The 14,150-nt window shown below is 49.5% G+C and overlaps 1 protein-coding gene across 2 annotated transcripts in view; it reads right to left on the minus strand.

Moving 5' to 3' along the window:
* LOC148543475 (butyrophilin subfamily 2 member A2-like) overlaps positions 1 to 14,150 on the minus strand; it is a 50,506-nt gene that overhangs the window by 27,545 nt on the left and 8,811 nt on the right. The window contains exon 1 of one of the 2 annotated variants that reach the window (XM_088444534.1): positions 8,023 to 8,060. The exons of the other annotated variant lie outside the window; for it this stretch is intronic. The gene's annotated coding sequence lies outside the window, so the exon portion shown is untranslated. Of the gene's footprint in view, positions 1 to 8,022; positions 8,061 to 14,150 lie in introns of those variants that run through there. 2 annotated transcript variants of the gene reach the window in all.

The following is a 14,150-nucleotide window of genomic DNA, read 5'->3' on the forward strand; positions in this document are numbered from 1 at the left end:
TGCTGTGGGTGGTGACCCACAGCTATACGAGCGTCCAGGAGGACGCTCCATTTTTATGGAGGACGGCCCTCATTCAGAGCGAGCGCTCTGCTCAGAGCGTTCGGCTCTGAATGAGGGCCAGAGTGAGATATCTTGCTCAACTGTGAACCTGAACAAACCATGTTGCAATGCAAGGAGTGTAAATACATACATTTTTTTTACATGTGGGGTAAATACTGGCTGCTTTTGCATGTAGCCCACAAATACTGCACAGATTTATTATTACTCTACAATTTAGATGTCAGTTTGGACACCTCCCTCCCAAATCTAAATCTCTCTGCACATTATAAATCTGCCCCCCTGCAGTGCAGCATGGTGTCACCAAGATGATCAGTTGAGAGAGAGATATCTCTATTCCCAACTCTAAATCAGGCCCTTAATTCACTGACCTAGCGCTGGAATAAGCAATTGCTCCAAAACAGTGACCTCCCTGCCTGATCTGCTGCTACTGGGGTAATGGAGACAGGAGGAATGTGACATCTGAGACTGGCAGGAGGGTGACCCAGACAGCTGGCACACGGTACGATTGTGTACCTGCCGATGTGACTCACGATCCCAGGCCGACATATCGGGCGGTCCGTACACACAGGGCGATCCGGTGCCCAACCGCCCGATATTCCGGCCCCCGCCGCATAGCGCTGCATGGGATCATCAGCCGCATCACCTGATATTTTTGCATGTTCAAAAGATCAGGCAATGCGACTGACGACCCCACGGGAGTGCGCAATGCACGATATAGCGCATACAGACGGAACAATATTGACAATTGGTCGTTCCGTGTGTAGGGTTCTTTCATTTCTTTTTCTTCTTACATCGGGTTTTGTTATAGCAAATACATTTCATATGGAAGCACACGTCAGTACAATATATAACCACGTCACACTTTGTCATGGCAGAGACTGCACGTATTGTCCTGTACCCTTAGATCCGTACAGCATATCCATATACCTCTATATTACCCATATTGTATAGGCATTTACTAGGTAACCTGCATGGTAACTGTATATTGCAATGTTATACATTAGCTTAATGGGTAAAAGTCGTATGTATTCTAACATGTGTAAGTACATACCTAAAGTTTTCCATACCGCTACAGAACATACTATCGTGCAGATTTCTGCTGGAAACAGAATTTTTTGGAAAAAAGTACCATAAATAATGTTCAGATGTGATTTGCGTGAAAGATACTATGGGCGGAATTCAATTGATTTTGCGGCCCGCATCTCCCGTCTAAAGTGACAGGAGATCGCGGGCCGCTATTCAATTGTGCCAGAATGTCACGCTGATCGCGCCCATAGAGGTCAGGTTTAGCCGCGTAAAGCAGCTAAACCCGACCAAAGTGCTGGACGCGATCGCGAAAAGTGATGTTTGGGCGCCCAAACATGTCACTTTTCGCACATTTCAACTCTCATCCCCCAGGGGCTGCGAGCTAAAATGTAGCACTTGGCAGCTGATCGCGCCAGACAGGAGCAAGAATAGAATAGCTCCGTCGGCCGCGATAGGGGCTGGAGAGAATTGAATTCCGCCCTATGATTCATAAAAAAAACTGTTTTATAGGTATTGTATAATCCTGTGTTTGCAACATTTATACATTATCTCACTTTATGTGACTTTACAGCTTATTTTATTCCTCTCTGAAGAGAAACTTTCACACTTAGGGTAATTGAGAAGAGATAAGAAGAGGTACACACCTGTACACACCCGTACACACCCGTACACGGATACGACAACATATTATTCCGCAGAGTGGGTAGGGCCTAAATATAATTCACTTTCAGAAAGGCGATCTTTATTTCCTGACAAACTGCACTTGTAAAATTAGCAGGATGTTTTCTCCCTATTTTTTGACCCTGTCGACCATTTGTACCTGCCGACATTCGGACATGTCAACCTTTAGTGTGTCGACCTTTTGTCCCTGTCGACCTATTGACTGTCTAACAACTGGTGTCTATCTAGACATTGTCTATCTATCTGTAGCCTGGAACCACACTATTTCTGTAGCACATGATAAGGCTATAATTAGAAGATAACCAATGGAGGAGGACAGTATTATATGTACCTTGTTGTGCCAGTGTAGCCTGTTGTATTTGTACAGTCTCTGAGGTATGTGAGTTATGTCAGATACATTCGGATATGAGACCTTTACTCTATAGAAACAAAGGTCTCGCATTGTGCTAAGGCACCGATATAGCAATGACAGATACAATTGTGCTACAGGTGGGAGGTATTGAAGCGTTCCATTGATTAGCTGGAATATTCCCTATCGGCAGCTGAGCCCATTACTCTGCTGCTTTCTGCAGGTGTTGTTCAGCTTAGTAGGGAGCAAGAAGAGTATAGAGACTGACCGCATGGTACAGGGGCCTCTTTACAGAGGAGGGGGCCCGTGTGCATTCCCCGTCCGGGGCCCCATCCTCTCTTTCCAGCAGCCGGCACTCGACTAACGCGGCTGGCCAACCACCGGAGCATTAGTAGACTCTGGGCACTAGAGTGTGCCCGGAGTCTACTGCACATGTGCAGAATGACGGAAAAATGGTTGCGGCGGCCATTTCTCCGGCTTTTTGTACAGCGCTGACACACGGCGAGTGACCTCGGAGAGGTAAGTTTTAAGTAATATGGGAGCAGGGTGTGCGGTGCACATGGGCCCCCCGAGTCCAGGGGGGCTCGCACCGCACATCCTGCACCCATTATAGATACGCCCCTGGCATGGTACATACATGAGCGTGGCTAAAGTGGGTGCAGTGGGTGCTATTGCTATGAGGCCCAGAGGCTTAGGGGTCCTTACACCCAGGTCATATAGCTATCTACCAAGCTCTCGCGGATGACTGCTAAGCAATCGGGTCCTGCCTGTTACCCGGCCTGAAAAAGGGGGACCTCAGCGCTCATATAGGTGGCGGTCTCTGTCTCACCCTCTCAGTAACGCCCCACACTGATATGATCCATCTCCCACGCTCCCGTTTCACCCCCCACAGACACAGCTGAGAGAATCAGAGAGCCCGGCACTGTCGGAGAGTGAGCTTCTCCTTCATGACAGCCTTGGCGAGGTGAGCAGGGGGCGGGGAATGAGCACCGAGATTAGGACTGTCCCCAGAAAGGGGCAGTGTGGCAGTATGATGGGGCATAACATTAACTAGGGCAATACTATGGGGCATAACATTAACTAGGGCAATACTATGGGGCATAACATTAACTAGGGCAATACTATGGGGCATAACATTAACTAGGGCAATACTATAGGGCATTACATTAAATAATAATGTATTGAAGTAATAAAATTATTTTTTATGTGTATTTGTTTTCGGGGGAAGGAGGGTAACGGTTATATGTAGGTTTACCATACTATCCCTTTAAGCACTCTGCATTTCACCCATGCTTGCCTACCCTCCCTGAAAGAACGGGAGCCTCCTGAAAATCGGGGTGGTGCTCCCAGCCACCCGGAAAGGTGGACAAGTCTCCCAGGTTTGGGGCTACCGGGCCATCCACTTCCCCAGTGAAGTGGGGAGCACAGGCCGGCCAATGACACAATTTGCATTGAATCAGGTCATTGTGGCTCCACATCCCGCTCAACAATGCCTGTAATCTCGGCATTGCACAGCAGGGGGCAGGGCTACAATGATGTGATCGCGTCGTCATGCCCCCAGACCCGCCCACATCAGTTGAGCCCCGCCCCCTGCCGCCTCCAGACCCTTTCACCTCCACCGAGCCAGCCGCCCGCAGTGCCGACCTGGCTGCCTCTTCCCAGAGGAGGCAGCCAAAAGGTCTGCAAGTATGACTTCACCTGGTTTAATCAGCCACAGAACCTGTGTAATACCTGAGTGTCCTGTTGTAAAGTTATAGGGGTCTATGGGCCTGATTCAACAAGGATCGCAGTTGCTTATACGCATGCATTCGGGCGATTATTTTGCAGTGCGAATGCATCCGCATTGCAATGTGTGTGCGCGAACCAGACGCTGCGATCAGGACTGCGATCGCAGTGACCACGCAGACCCATCGCATAGTGATTGATAGGAAGTGCCGTTTGTGGGTGGTGACGGGGGAGTGGTTAGGCGAACACAGGAGTGCCAGGGAGTTTCAACGGCGTTGCATGGGCGTGCATAAATTATCCGCTGTGATACCAGCCGCAGCCTGAGGACTCATAGCGTGCGCTGTAGTAAGCAATTCCTGAGTGAGGTCTGACCTGCCTTACCTGTGCGTATGGGGCCGATGTTACTCCATGTTACCGATTGTTTCGCTATGTTCACCTAGTATACGGATGTGAGTAAGGGGAAGTGGGCGTCCTTATGTCAGGCTGCGATCGCAATGCGAATGCAAACATTTACATATCACCGCTGATATTAGCAACTGTGTTGCTGAATCAAGCCCTATGTACTAAACCTTGTCGAGAGAAAGGGGGAGATATACCAAGCCTTGTCGAGAGAAAGGGGGAGATATACCAAGCCTTGTCGAGAGAAAGGGGGAGACGTACCAAGCCTTGGAGAGAGATAGAGGGAAATGTACTAAGCCTTGGAGAGAGAAAGGGGGAGATGTACCAAGCCTTGGACAGAGCTAGGGGAGATGTACCAAGCCTTGGAGAGAGCTAGGAGGAGATGTACCAAGCCTTGGAGAGAGCTAGGGGGAGATGTACCAAGCCTTGGAGAGAGCTAGGGGGAGGTGTACCAAGCCTTGGAGAGAGCTAGGGGGAGATGTACAAAGTCTTGGAGAGAGATAGAGGGAGATGTACCAAGCCTTGGGGAGAGATAGGGGGAGATGTACCAAGCCTTGGAGAGAGATAGGGGGAGGTGAACCAAGCCTTGGAGAGAGATAGGGGGAGATGTACCAAGTCTTGGAGAGAGATAGGGGGAGATGTACCAAGCCTGGAGATAGGGGGAGATGTACTAAGAGATAGGGGAAGATGTACTAAGCCTTGGAGAGAGATAGGGGGAGATGTACTAAGCCTTGGAGAGAGATAGGGGGAGATGTACTAAGAGATAGGGGAAGATGTACTAAGCCTTGGAGAGAGATAGGAGGAGATGCACTAAGCCTTGGAGAGAGCTAGGGGGAGATGTACCAAGTCTTGGAGAGAGATAGGGGGAGATGTACCAAGCCTTGGATAGAGATAGGGGGAGGTGTACCAAGCCTTGGAGAGAGCTAGGGGGAGATGTACCAAGTTTTGGAGAGAGATAGGAGGAGATGTACTAAGCCTTGGAGAGAGATAGGGGGAGATGTACTAAGAGATAGGGGGAGATGTACCAAGCCTTGGAGAGAGATAGGGGGAGATGTACTAAGAGATAGGGGGAGATGTACTAAGCCTTGGAGAGATATAGGGGGAGATGTACTAAGAGATAGGGGAAGATGTACTAAGCCTTGGAGAGAGATAGGGGGAGATGTACTAAGCCTTGGAGAGATATAGGGGGAGATGTACTAAGCCTTGGAGAGATATAGGGGGAGATGTACTAAGAGATAGGGGGAGATGTACCAAGCATTGGAGAGAGATAGGGGGAGATGTACTAAGCCTTGGAGAGATAGGGGGAGATGTACTAAGCCTTGGAGAGAGATAGGGGGAGATGTACTAAACCTTGGAGAGAGATAGGGGGAGATGTACCAAGCCATGGAGAGAGATAGGGGGAGATGTACTAAACCTTGGAGAGAGATAGGGGGAGATGTACCAAGCCATGGAGAGAGATAGGGGGAGATGTACTAAGAGATAGGGGAAGATGTACTAAGCCTTGGAGAGAGATAGGGGGAGATGTACTAAGCCTTGGAGAGAGATAGGGGGAGATGTACCAAGCATTGGAGAGAGATAGGGGGAGATGTACTAAGCTTTGGAGAGAGATAGGGGGAGATGTACTAAGAGATAGGGGAAGATGTACTAAGCCTTGGAGAGAGATAGGGGGAGATGTACTAAGCCTTGGAGAGAGATAGGGGGAGATGTACTAAGCCTTGGAGAGAGATAGAGGGAGATTTACTAAGCCTTGGAGAGAGATAGGGGGAGATGTACTAAGCCTTGGAGAGAGATAGGGGGAGATGTACCAAGCCTTGGAGAGAGAGAGAGAGAGAGGGGGAGATGTACTAAGCCTTGGAGAGAGATAGGGGGAGATGTACTAAGAGATAGGGGGAGATGTACTAAGAGATAGGGGGAGATGTACTAAGCCTTGGAGAGAGATAAAAGTGGAGATTTAGGGGTGTCTTGCGCTCTGGATTTGAACCCTAGTATATTAGGGACCTACCCTGCAGAGGTTACCTGGATATGGTGGGTAGGCCCATAATCTTGGCCATGATTATGCTAAGAACCTCTACTGATTGCAAAATATTATTGCATAATGTATTTATATTAGGGATGTGCAGGCTCGTTCGAGTTTGCACGCCGAGTTCGGATTTTTCCCTTTTGTCCAGGAATGATGATGTTTGTCCATGCAAGATGACGTTTTGCCTCTTTCTGAGTCCCATTTTTTTGGAGGGAAAAATCCGAACTCGGCGTGCAAACTCGAACCTATCCGAGCCTGCACATCCCTAATTTATATATAATCAGTAATTTATTTGGAGTTGTGCACCTGTGATTTGTCTGTTCCTGTGTTTAAAAATGACAAGTAGGAGCTGGTTGCTTGGACTTTGGCCCCCATTTATCAATGAAGGTAAACACCAGCGCAATTTTTTGTTTAGTATCACTGTGCTACAAAAGAAAAATCCACTGGTATTTACCAATACTTACCCCTCTGGCGAGGTCCAACAAAGTCCAGCGAAGTCCTCCTCCTCTGCTGGGCTCCTGGCAACCTTACACTGCCAGCGACGGGAGTCTTGTGAAATGCGCATGCGTGAGGGTCCGTCTGTGCATGTGCATGACACGGAGACCCGGCAGTAAAAGAAAAAAGATCAGGTTATCATGCAGCAGTGAGAAAGAGGCATCAGCCAACCTCACTAGAGAAAACAAAAACGCACAAGAAAACTGCGCTTACACACCTTTGCTGGGACATCAATCAGACGAAAAATAAAGCGATATTTAATCACAATACTTCATCAATAAAGACAACAAAGTGCAGTATTGTTGTAAGTTGTACCAAATAACATATACTGTACATACAAGCAAGTCTTTAAACAAGAAAATATGTAAATATTCCTTAGAATAAATTATTAGTTATCATAAAAGGAGTTGATCAGACTCCAATTATTTTACTTAAAATAATAAAACTCAGTGCAAAAATAAGTGCAAACATACGGTATGCAGTCAGGAAGCCGGCGGTCGAAATGTCGACCGCCGGCTACCCGGCTGTGCAATCCCGACAGGGGACTAATGATAGGCGTTGAAATCCCAACGCCTATCATTATCTCTATGCCGGGAGCCTGACGCATGGCATACCGAATGAAGGTATGCCAGGCGGCGTCCGTGGACAGCCACGGGGGGGAAGGGTTAGGTTAGGGGTTCCTGGGGGGACTTAAGGTTAGGCACCCCCCGAGGAGGGTTAGGCTAGGGGGAGGGGGGGGTTACGCACCCCCGGGAGGGAGGTTAGGGTCAGACACCCCCCCGGGAGGGTTAGGTTTAGGCTGCGGGGGGGGTTAGATTAGGGGTTCCCGGGGGGGACTTAGGGCTAGGCACCCCCCCAGGAGGGTTAGGCTAGGGGAAGGGGGGGTTAGGGTTAGACACCCCCCTGGGAGGGTTAGGTTTAGGCTGCGGGGGGGTTAGGTTTAGGCACTTATGGGGGGGGGTTAGGGTTAGGCACTAGGGGGGAGGCTAGGCACCCCTAAGGGAGGGTTAGGGGGGGGAAAGGGTTAGCGAAAGTGTATTTACTTTCCTGTTGGGATTTTCACTGCTGCTGGTCTTCCGGCGTCGGGATTTGAACACATAGGTCCGGCGGTCATTCATATCGATCCCCAAATATACATATCCAGCAGAAGTTTCCCAAATGAGCCAAAGTAGGACACAGACGGTAGTGTCAGTTGTCCTAATTGGCAAGCTGGAATGTAGATAACACTAACTTATGTTTGTTGCAATTTGTATAACAAAAACATTACCTTAGGAGAGCCAGAATGACACAGCCGTTGTTGTCAATTGTCCTAATTGGCAAATCCCCAGTACACTGGATACAAAGAGCTTGTTACAGGTTTTCCAACAAAAAAAAAAAACAGTTCACTTGGGGATTCCTTTTGAACTCTCCACATCATATAATATATTTGATTGGACCAGCTGTTAATTATAGTGGCTATGTTAAGAAAGAGGTAAAGTTTAGCACATAGAGCCCGTCATGTAGCTTATAATAGCTTATCGGCAGAGTGGCTTAATGAGTGAATTCACCTTAGTCTTTCTCACTGTAAAAGTCCTGTATGCACACGATACATTCAATTCCTGGCAGCATCCTCTGTCCATGGGGACCCGTCAGTGCCTGGAAGGCTTCGCTGAAGCTGGCAAGGCACCGGCAGGTCTAGATTGCCGGCAATGGGGACCGCATTGCGCTCACCATCTAAAGATGACGAGACCGATGCTGTGACACACAGCGGTAATCTTAGGGGTTATACTTCGTTAATAAATGGGGGCCTTGGATCTTGTTGGTCAGTACGGGGGAGACACATAACATACATCTATTGTGCAGTTGAATTTCTTTGTCACTAAAAATCCCCTTTTGATTTAGCTGCAAGAACTTTGCATGAATCATTTCCTGAGAGCACTGAGCGAGTATCCTGTATAGTCATACTAGCCTTCCGGGAGGGGGCTGAATGTCTGTATCAGTGCCGTATCTGGACGGCAGTGCGCCCTGTGCAGCACTGCTGCCCCTCGCTACCTCCCCCGCCCCCTCCTCTTCCCTGAGCGCTTACCTTTCCATCCAGGGGGTGGAGAGAGGGCGGGAACCTCCGCCGGCATTCTTGGTGCGCCGCGCACCACTGCAGGAGGTCTCTTCGTGTAGACCTCCGGAGCCGGGAAGTGTGTGGCCGGTGACCCTGGAGAATTCCGCCCTGTGCGGAGGCACCGGCCGCACCACCCTCCCTACGGCCCTGGTCTGTATACAGTGGGGAGTGTGGGCCAGGTGATGATGATGTATTGGGGCTGGGGCCAGGGGCGCGATTGTGTCGTTGTGGTCCCGTCCCCTTAATGTCATTGGGAAGCAGGGGGAGGGGCCGCAATGACGCGATTCAGCTCCTCTGCAGGTAGTGGTCCGGGGTGATGCGGGAGGGGGGGGTCTACTTTTCCAGGGGGCCGGGAGTGCAACCCCATATTCAGGAGACTCCAGGCCGTCCCAGGAGAGTAGGCATGTATGTGCAATGTCAGTGCTAGGCTCCCAATCATACATTTGCACGATGTGATATAATGAGTATGAGCCTGACCTGTATTAATGGTCCTGCGACTCTGCACATACCGATATGGACACCTAGTAATAGGGTAATAACACGGGGCATTAGGAGAGGAAGGTCCTGTATGTAATGGGTAGGAGTGTATCAGCTGATTGCATTTCTGTTATGCAGTCAGGGATAGCACTGGATGGCCCCTGTCCTCACTGGCTCAGCCTCAGATGTTGTACAGTGGTAGGAGGGATGTAAGTGTAATGTCCACACAATGTACTTCTTACTATGCAGTCAGGGCCTGATTCAGCTAGGATCGCAGTTGCTAATACGCACGCAATTGGCTGACTGTTGCGTACTGCACATGAGTATTCATCGCAGTGCGTGTGTGTGAACCGGCCACTGCGATCAGGACGGCGATCGCAGCAGCTACGCAGACCCATCGCTGAGTAATTGACATGAAGTGCCGTTTGTCGGTAGTAACAGGGTGGGGTCAGCAAAACTCTGGCGTGCCGGTGCATTTCAACAGTGTTACATGGTCGTGCATAAATTATCCACTGCGATGCCCTACGCAGCCTGAGGCCTGATAGCTTGCGATGGAGTTAGCAATTCCTGAGTAAGATCAGGGCTTGTGCAAGTATGCGCGAGGCTGCAATGGTACTCCATGTTACCGAAGGATTCGCAGTCTTGCTATATATTACAGATGTGTGTGAGGCAAAGTGGGCGTCATTATGTAGTGCTGCGGCGGTAGTCATTGCGATCACAGTCCCAATCACAATGGCTGGTTTGCGCACACGCGCACTGCGATGCATACCCATGCACAGGACACAACAATCGGCCGATTGCGTGCGTATTGGCAACTGCACTCATTGATGAATCAGGCCCATAGTGCGTACACGCGATTTGTCTTTCCGATACACCATGTGTAAAGCTGGGTACACATTAGACTAAGAGATGAGGGCAGCGCAGAGCCGTTCCCGGGTGACAGCCTAGCAGCTCTGTGCAGCAGCAGCCCTGAAAACGACAGGACATAGAAAAACAACCATCAGACTTACAGTTAACATCGATGGCGGGAAACCATTTGTTTTTCTGCCATCGATGGCAAAGTATTCAACATCAACCATAAACCATCAATGATTTTGAATCATTGTTGGTCAATGGCCATCCCTAACCCGCTCCCTTCCATTTTGGCATCCCTTGTAACAATAGTCCTGGTTTACCTCAGGTGTTGGCACGTATAGGTGCTGACAGCGATATTTACCCTCCCAGTCGCTGCCTTTCCTCTGACATCATCCACCGCCTCGAGAATTAATAACATAAATCATCCTATTTTATTAAAATGTTACCGACATATCTAAGTGTCATAGGGGGGAGATGTATCAAGTGATGAAGTAGAGTAGTCGTCCAAAGCAGCCAATCGGCTTCTGCCTGTCATTTATCTAGCACAGTCTTTGAAATGACAGTTAGAAGCTGATTGGCTGCTTTGGGCAACTTCTCCACTTTATCACTACCCCGCCCCCCCTCTCCACTTCCCCTCTCCACCCTATCACAGAAGGAACAGGCCTGTCAGAGTCAGTGTCCCGCCCCCTCATTAGCATCTTGTCACTGACCGAGTCATTGCGACGTGCTCTCATTCTGGGGCCTATTCATCTTCACTTATCTTTCACAAAAAACATGTGAAATTTTACCTTTTTTACATACTTTTGTGAAAAGTAGGCGTCAGGGCTATTTATCAAGTTCTGAAAAAGCATTTTTTTCAGGACCTGATGGTGTTACTGAACCCCACCCTGAGATGGCGTACAGCCCCCGATAACCTTCACAGGCTGCTGTTTACATGGCAGCCTGTGGAGATTTACAAGGTGGCCACAGCAGAGGGATCATGTGCTATGTCTGCACTGCTGAGTCCCGGAGCTCTCACTCCCGGGGCGCTGCCGACATGTGGCCACACTCACTGGCTGAAGACACAGACGTGCTGGAAAAGATGAGAGGGGATGCTGCAGGGGAGGGGGGCACCGGACACCTGCATTAATCCAACATCTGCGGGGGGGGTCTCGGACACCTGCGGGGGGGGCACCGGACACCCACAGAGGGGGGGCATCGGACATCCACGGGGGGGCATCGGGCATCTGCGGGAGGGGGGCTGGATTGGACACCGAAGGCACTGCGGAGGGGGAAGAGGTGAGCCAGCGGGGGAATTAGAGGGGAGGGAGAGCCATGCAGCAGTGAGCAAATCCTTGTGGCTACCTCAGCTGCATCTAAAGATGGCGAGAACGATGCGGTCCCCATTGACGCCAATGGGGACCCAGGGCTGCCCTTCTAGCTTCAGTGTATTGCACATATGCAGACGGACTGTCACGCGTGTGCCTTACACAAGACCCCGGTTGCTGGCAGTGTTAGGCTGCCAGCAGCCCAGCGGAGGACCTCGCAGAGGAGGAGGACCTCTCCGGAGGGGTAAGTATTGGTAAATATCAGTGGATTTTTCGTTTGTATCACAGTAATACTAAACGAAAAATTGCGCTGGTGTTTACCTTCATTGATAAATGGGGACCTCAGTGAGAAGTCAGTATGTGGGAGTGAGTCAGCCTGAACGTCCTCAGATGAACTAGTGCAAAGTATACATGCCTAACCTCCCAGTTTTCGATTTTTTTCAGGTAACCCCCACACCCCGACAACTAGGGGTATATTTGCTAAAGTGAGAGTTTTTAGAAGTGGAGATGTTGCCCATACCAACCAATCAGATTCTACTTAATATTTATCTAGCACCTTCTAGAAGATAATAGCTAGAATCTGATCGGTTGCTATGGGCAACATCTTCACTTCTAAAAACTCTCACTGTAGTAAGTACATTTACCCCCTATAGTCATTTTTAAACGTTACCAGAAATGACAAAGAGGCAGGCTTGCCTACCTTGCCGATTTGGCCGGAGCCTCCCGATTATCGGGTGCCGCTCTCGGCCCCCCGGTAAGGCAGGCAAGCCTCCCAACCTCCCCCCAGAATAAACTAGAAATCCCCGTAGCGGAGGGGGCGATGACGCTATTCACGCTGAATCGTGTCATCGTGGCCCCGCCCCCCTGCTTCACAATGCCGAAAATAACTGCATTGTGAAGAGGGGGCGGGACCACGATCGCACGGCCTTGCCCCCGGCTCTGCCCCCAATGTAACATAAATGTCCGGACACCTCCCCCGCTGTTAGCTGACAATCAGCTCCCTCTCGGAAGGAGGGAGCTGATCGTCGGCAAAAGAGGGAGCTGATTGTCGGCAAGTATGCAAAGAGGTAAGTTACCTAATGGAATTCTTTTTATATAATCCCTTTAAATTTGCTGTTATACCCACTTGTCCCACAGCTTGTTGCCACAGGTCAGAACTGTAACTTGAAATGTTGGTAACGTGGGCAAGAAAGCAATTTGATCTAAAATATTAATCCCCGGCACCCCTCTTCCCCATTTAGCTCTGCAGTTGAAGCAGCCGCCCCTCTCGGAAAAACCCTAGTTACAGCCCTAAAATTCCCTACAGGTCACACAATAAGGATAGTTTTGCTAGGAGCCAACTAACCTACGAAGATGGAATAAAGGAGGGAACTGGAGTACAGCTACAGCAAACAGACAACGTGCACACAGATAGGACCCTCCCTGGTTACACTCAACCCCATGGCTGTTATACATCAATGCTGTCTACTGTGTCACCATGCTGTCCTTGTGAACTTGATAGCCAACCGACTGTATGTCATCTTATGTCTTCCAATCAAACCATGTGACCTGTCTATGGAAGTGATCCTGTCACCTACACACAGTGCCGGCAGCCATTTCCTGGGCTCAACCAACATCCATGAGAACGCAGATGACGAAGTCACTAGGAAACGGTGACATCACTGAGACATGAGGAAAAAATCCTGTCCTAGTGAACTGGTAGGGGGGCATCCTGGTGAAAATTGGTCCAGCTCACACAGCGTCGGCCTTCACTTGCGTAGCTGGAGGATGCACTTACGCTAAATGCAAAAATTAGAATAATGTTTTATTTATAGGAATTTTACAACAACTAGAAGACCGGAAAGTGGTTGTGGGTCCAGGACAGTAGTGAATGTCTGAAGCTTAAGAAAAATTGCTGATCATAGCATCTCAATGAATTTCACAGTGGCCAATTTCACTAACCAGAACTACCAGTACAGCAGATACTGCTAATAATGGAAAATACATGGAAATATACACAAGGCCACTCCCAGATGACTGGATGCAGAAACATATGAGATGATGATGATGAAATTGCGCACATATGCAAATAGTAAGATGCAGGATAAATGTGGGAGGGACTACAGGAGTGTCTTATAGAGCAAATATCGGCAATAATTTGTATTTGCTCAGAGAACAGTGGGCCTGATTCAGACCCGGTCGCTAAGCTGCGCTCGCTCGCTCTAAGCGATGGTCGCACAACTGCGCATGCTTGTAAGTCGCAGTGCGCAAACAAGCGTCTGCGATGTGAAATCGTCCACTCGTAGTACACAGCCTGGCCGCGACTTTGAGTGACAGATAGTGCCGTTTGTGGGTGGTAACAGGGGAAGGTGCTTGTGAACGGGGGAGTGGATGTGCAAACGCAGGCGTGCCCGACCGTCAGAACGGAGTTTAATGGGTGTACATAATTAGCAAAGTAGCGTCATTGAACATGTGACTTGGATGATTTCTCCATGAATTGCTCGCACTGCTTGCGGGAGCCTAGGTCTACCTTAAGTGCTGCGAGCAGCTCCGATGGCTCCCGATTAATCTTACATATCCCGGAGATGACGTTTGTTGCGAGTGGCAAGGGGGCGTCTTTAAACACTTGCGAGCGCAATAAGCCCTCGCTCGCTAAGACATAGAGGCGTCCTTACACCGCAA

The sequence above is a fragment of the Taudactylus pleione genome, unplaced genomic scaffold (assembly GCF_031769625.1).
Source record: "Taudactylus pleione unplaced genomic scaffold, aTauple2 ptg000001l, whole genome shotgun sequence".
Classification (NCBI taxonomy): Eukaryota; Metazoa; Chordata; class Amphibia; order Anura; family Myobatrachidae; genus Taudactylus; species Taudactylus pleione.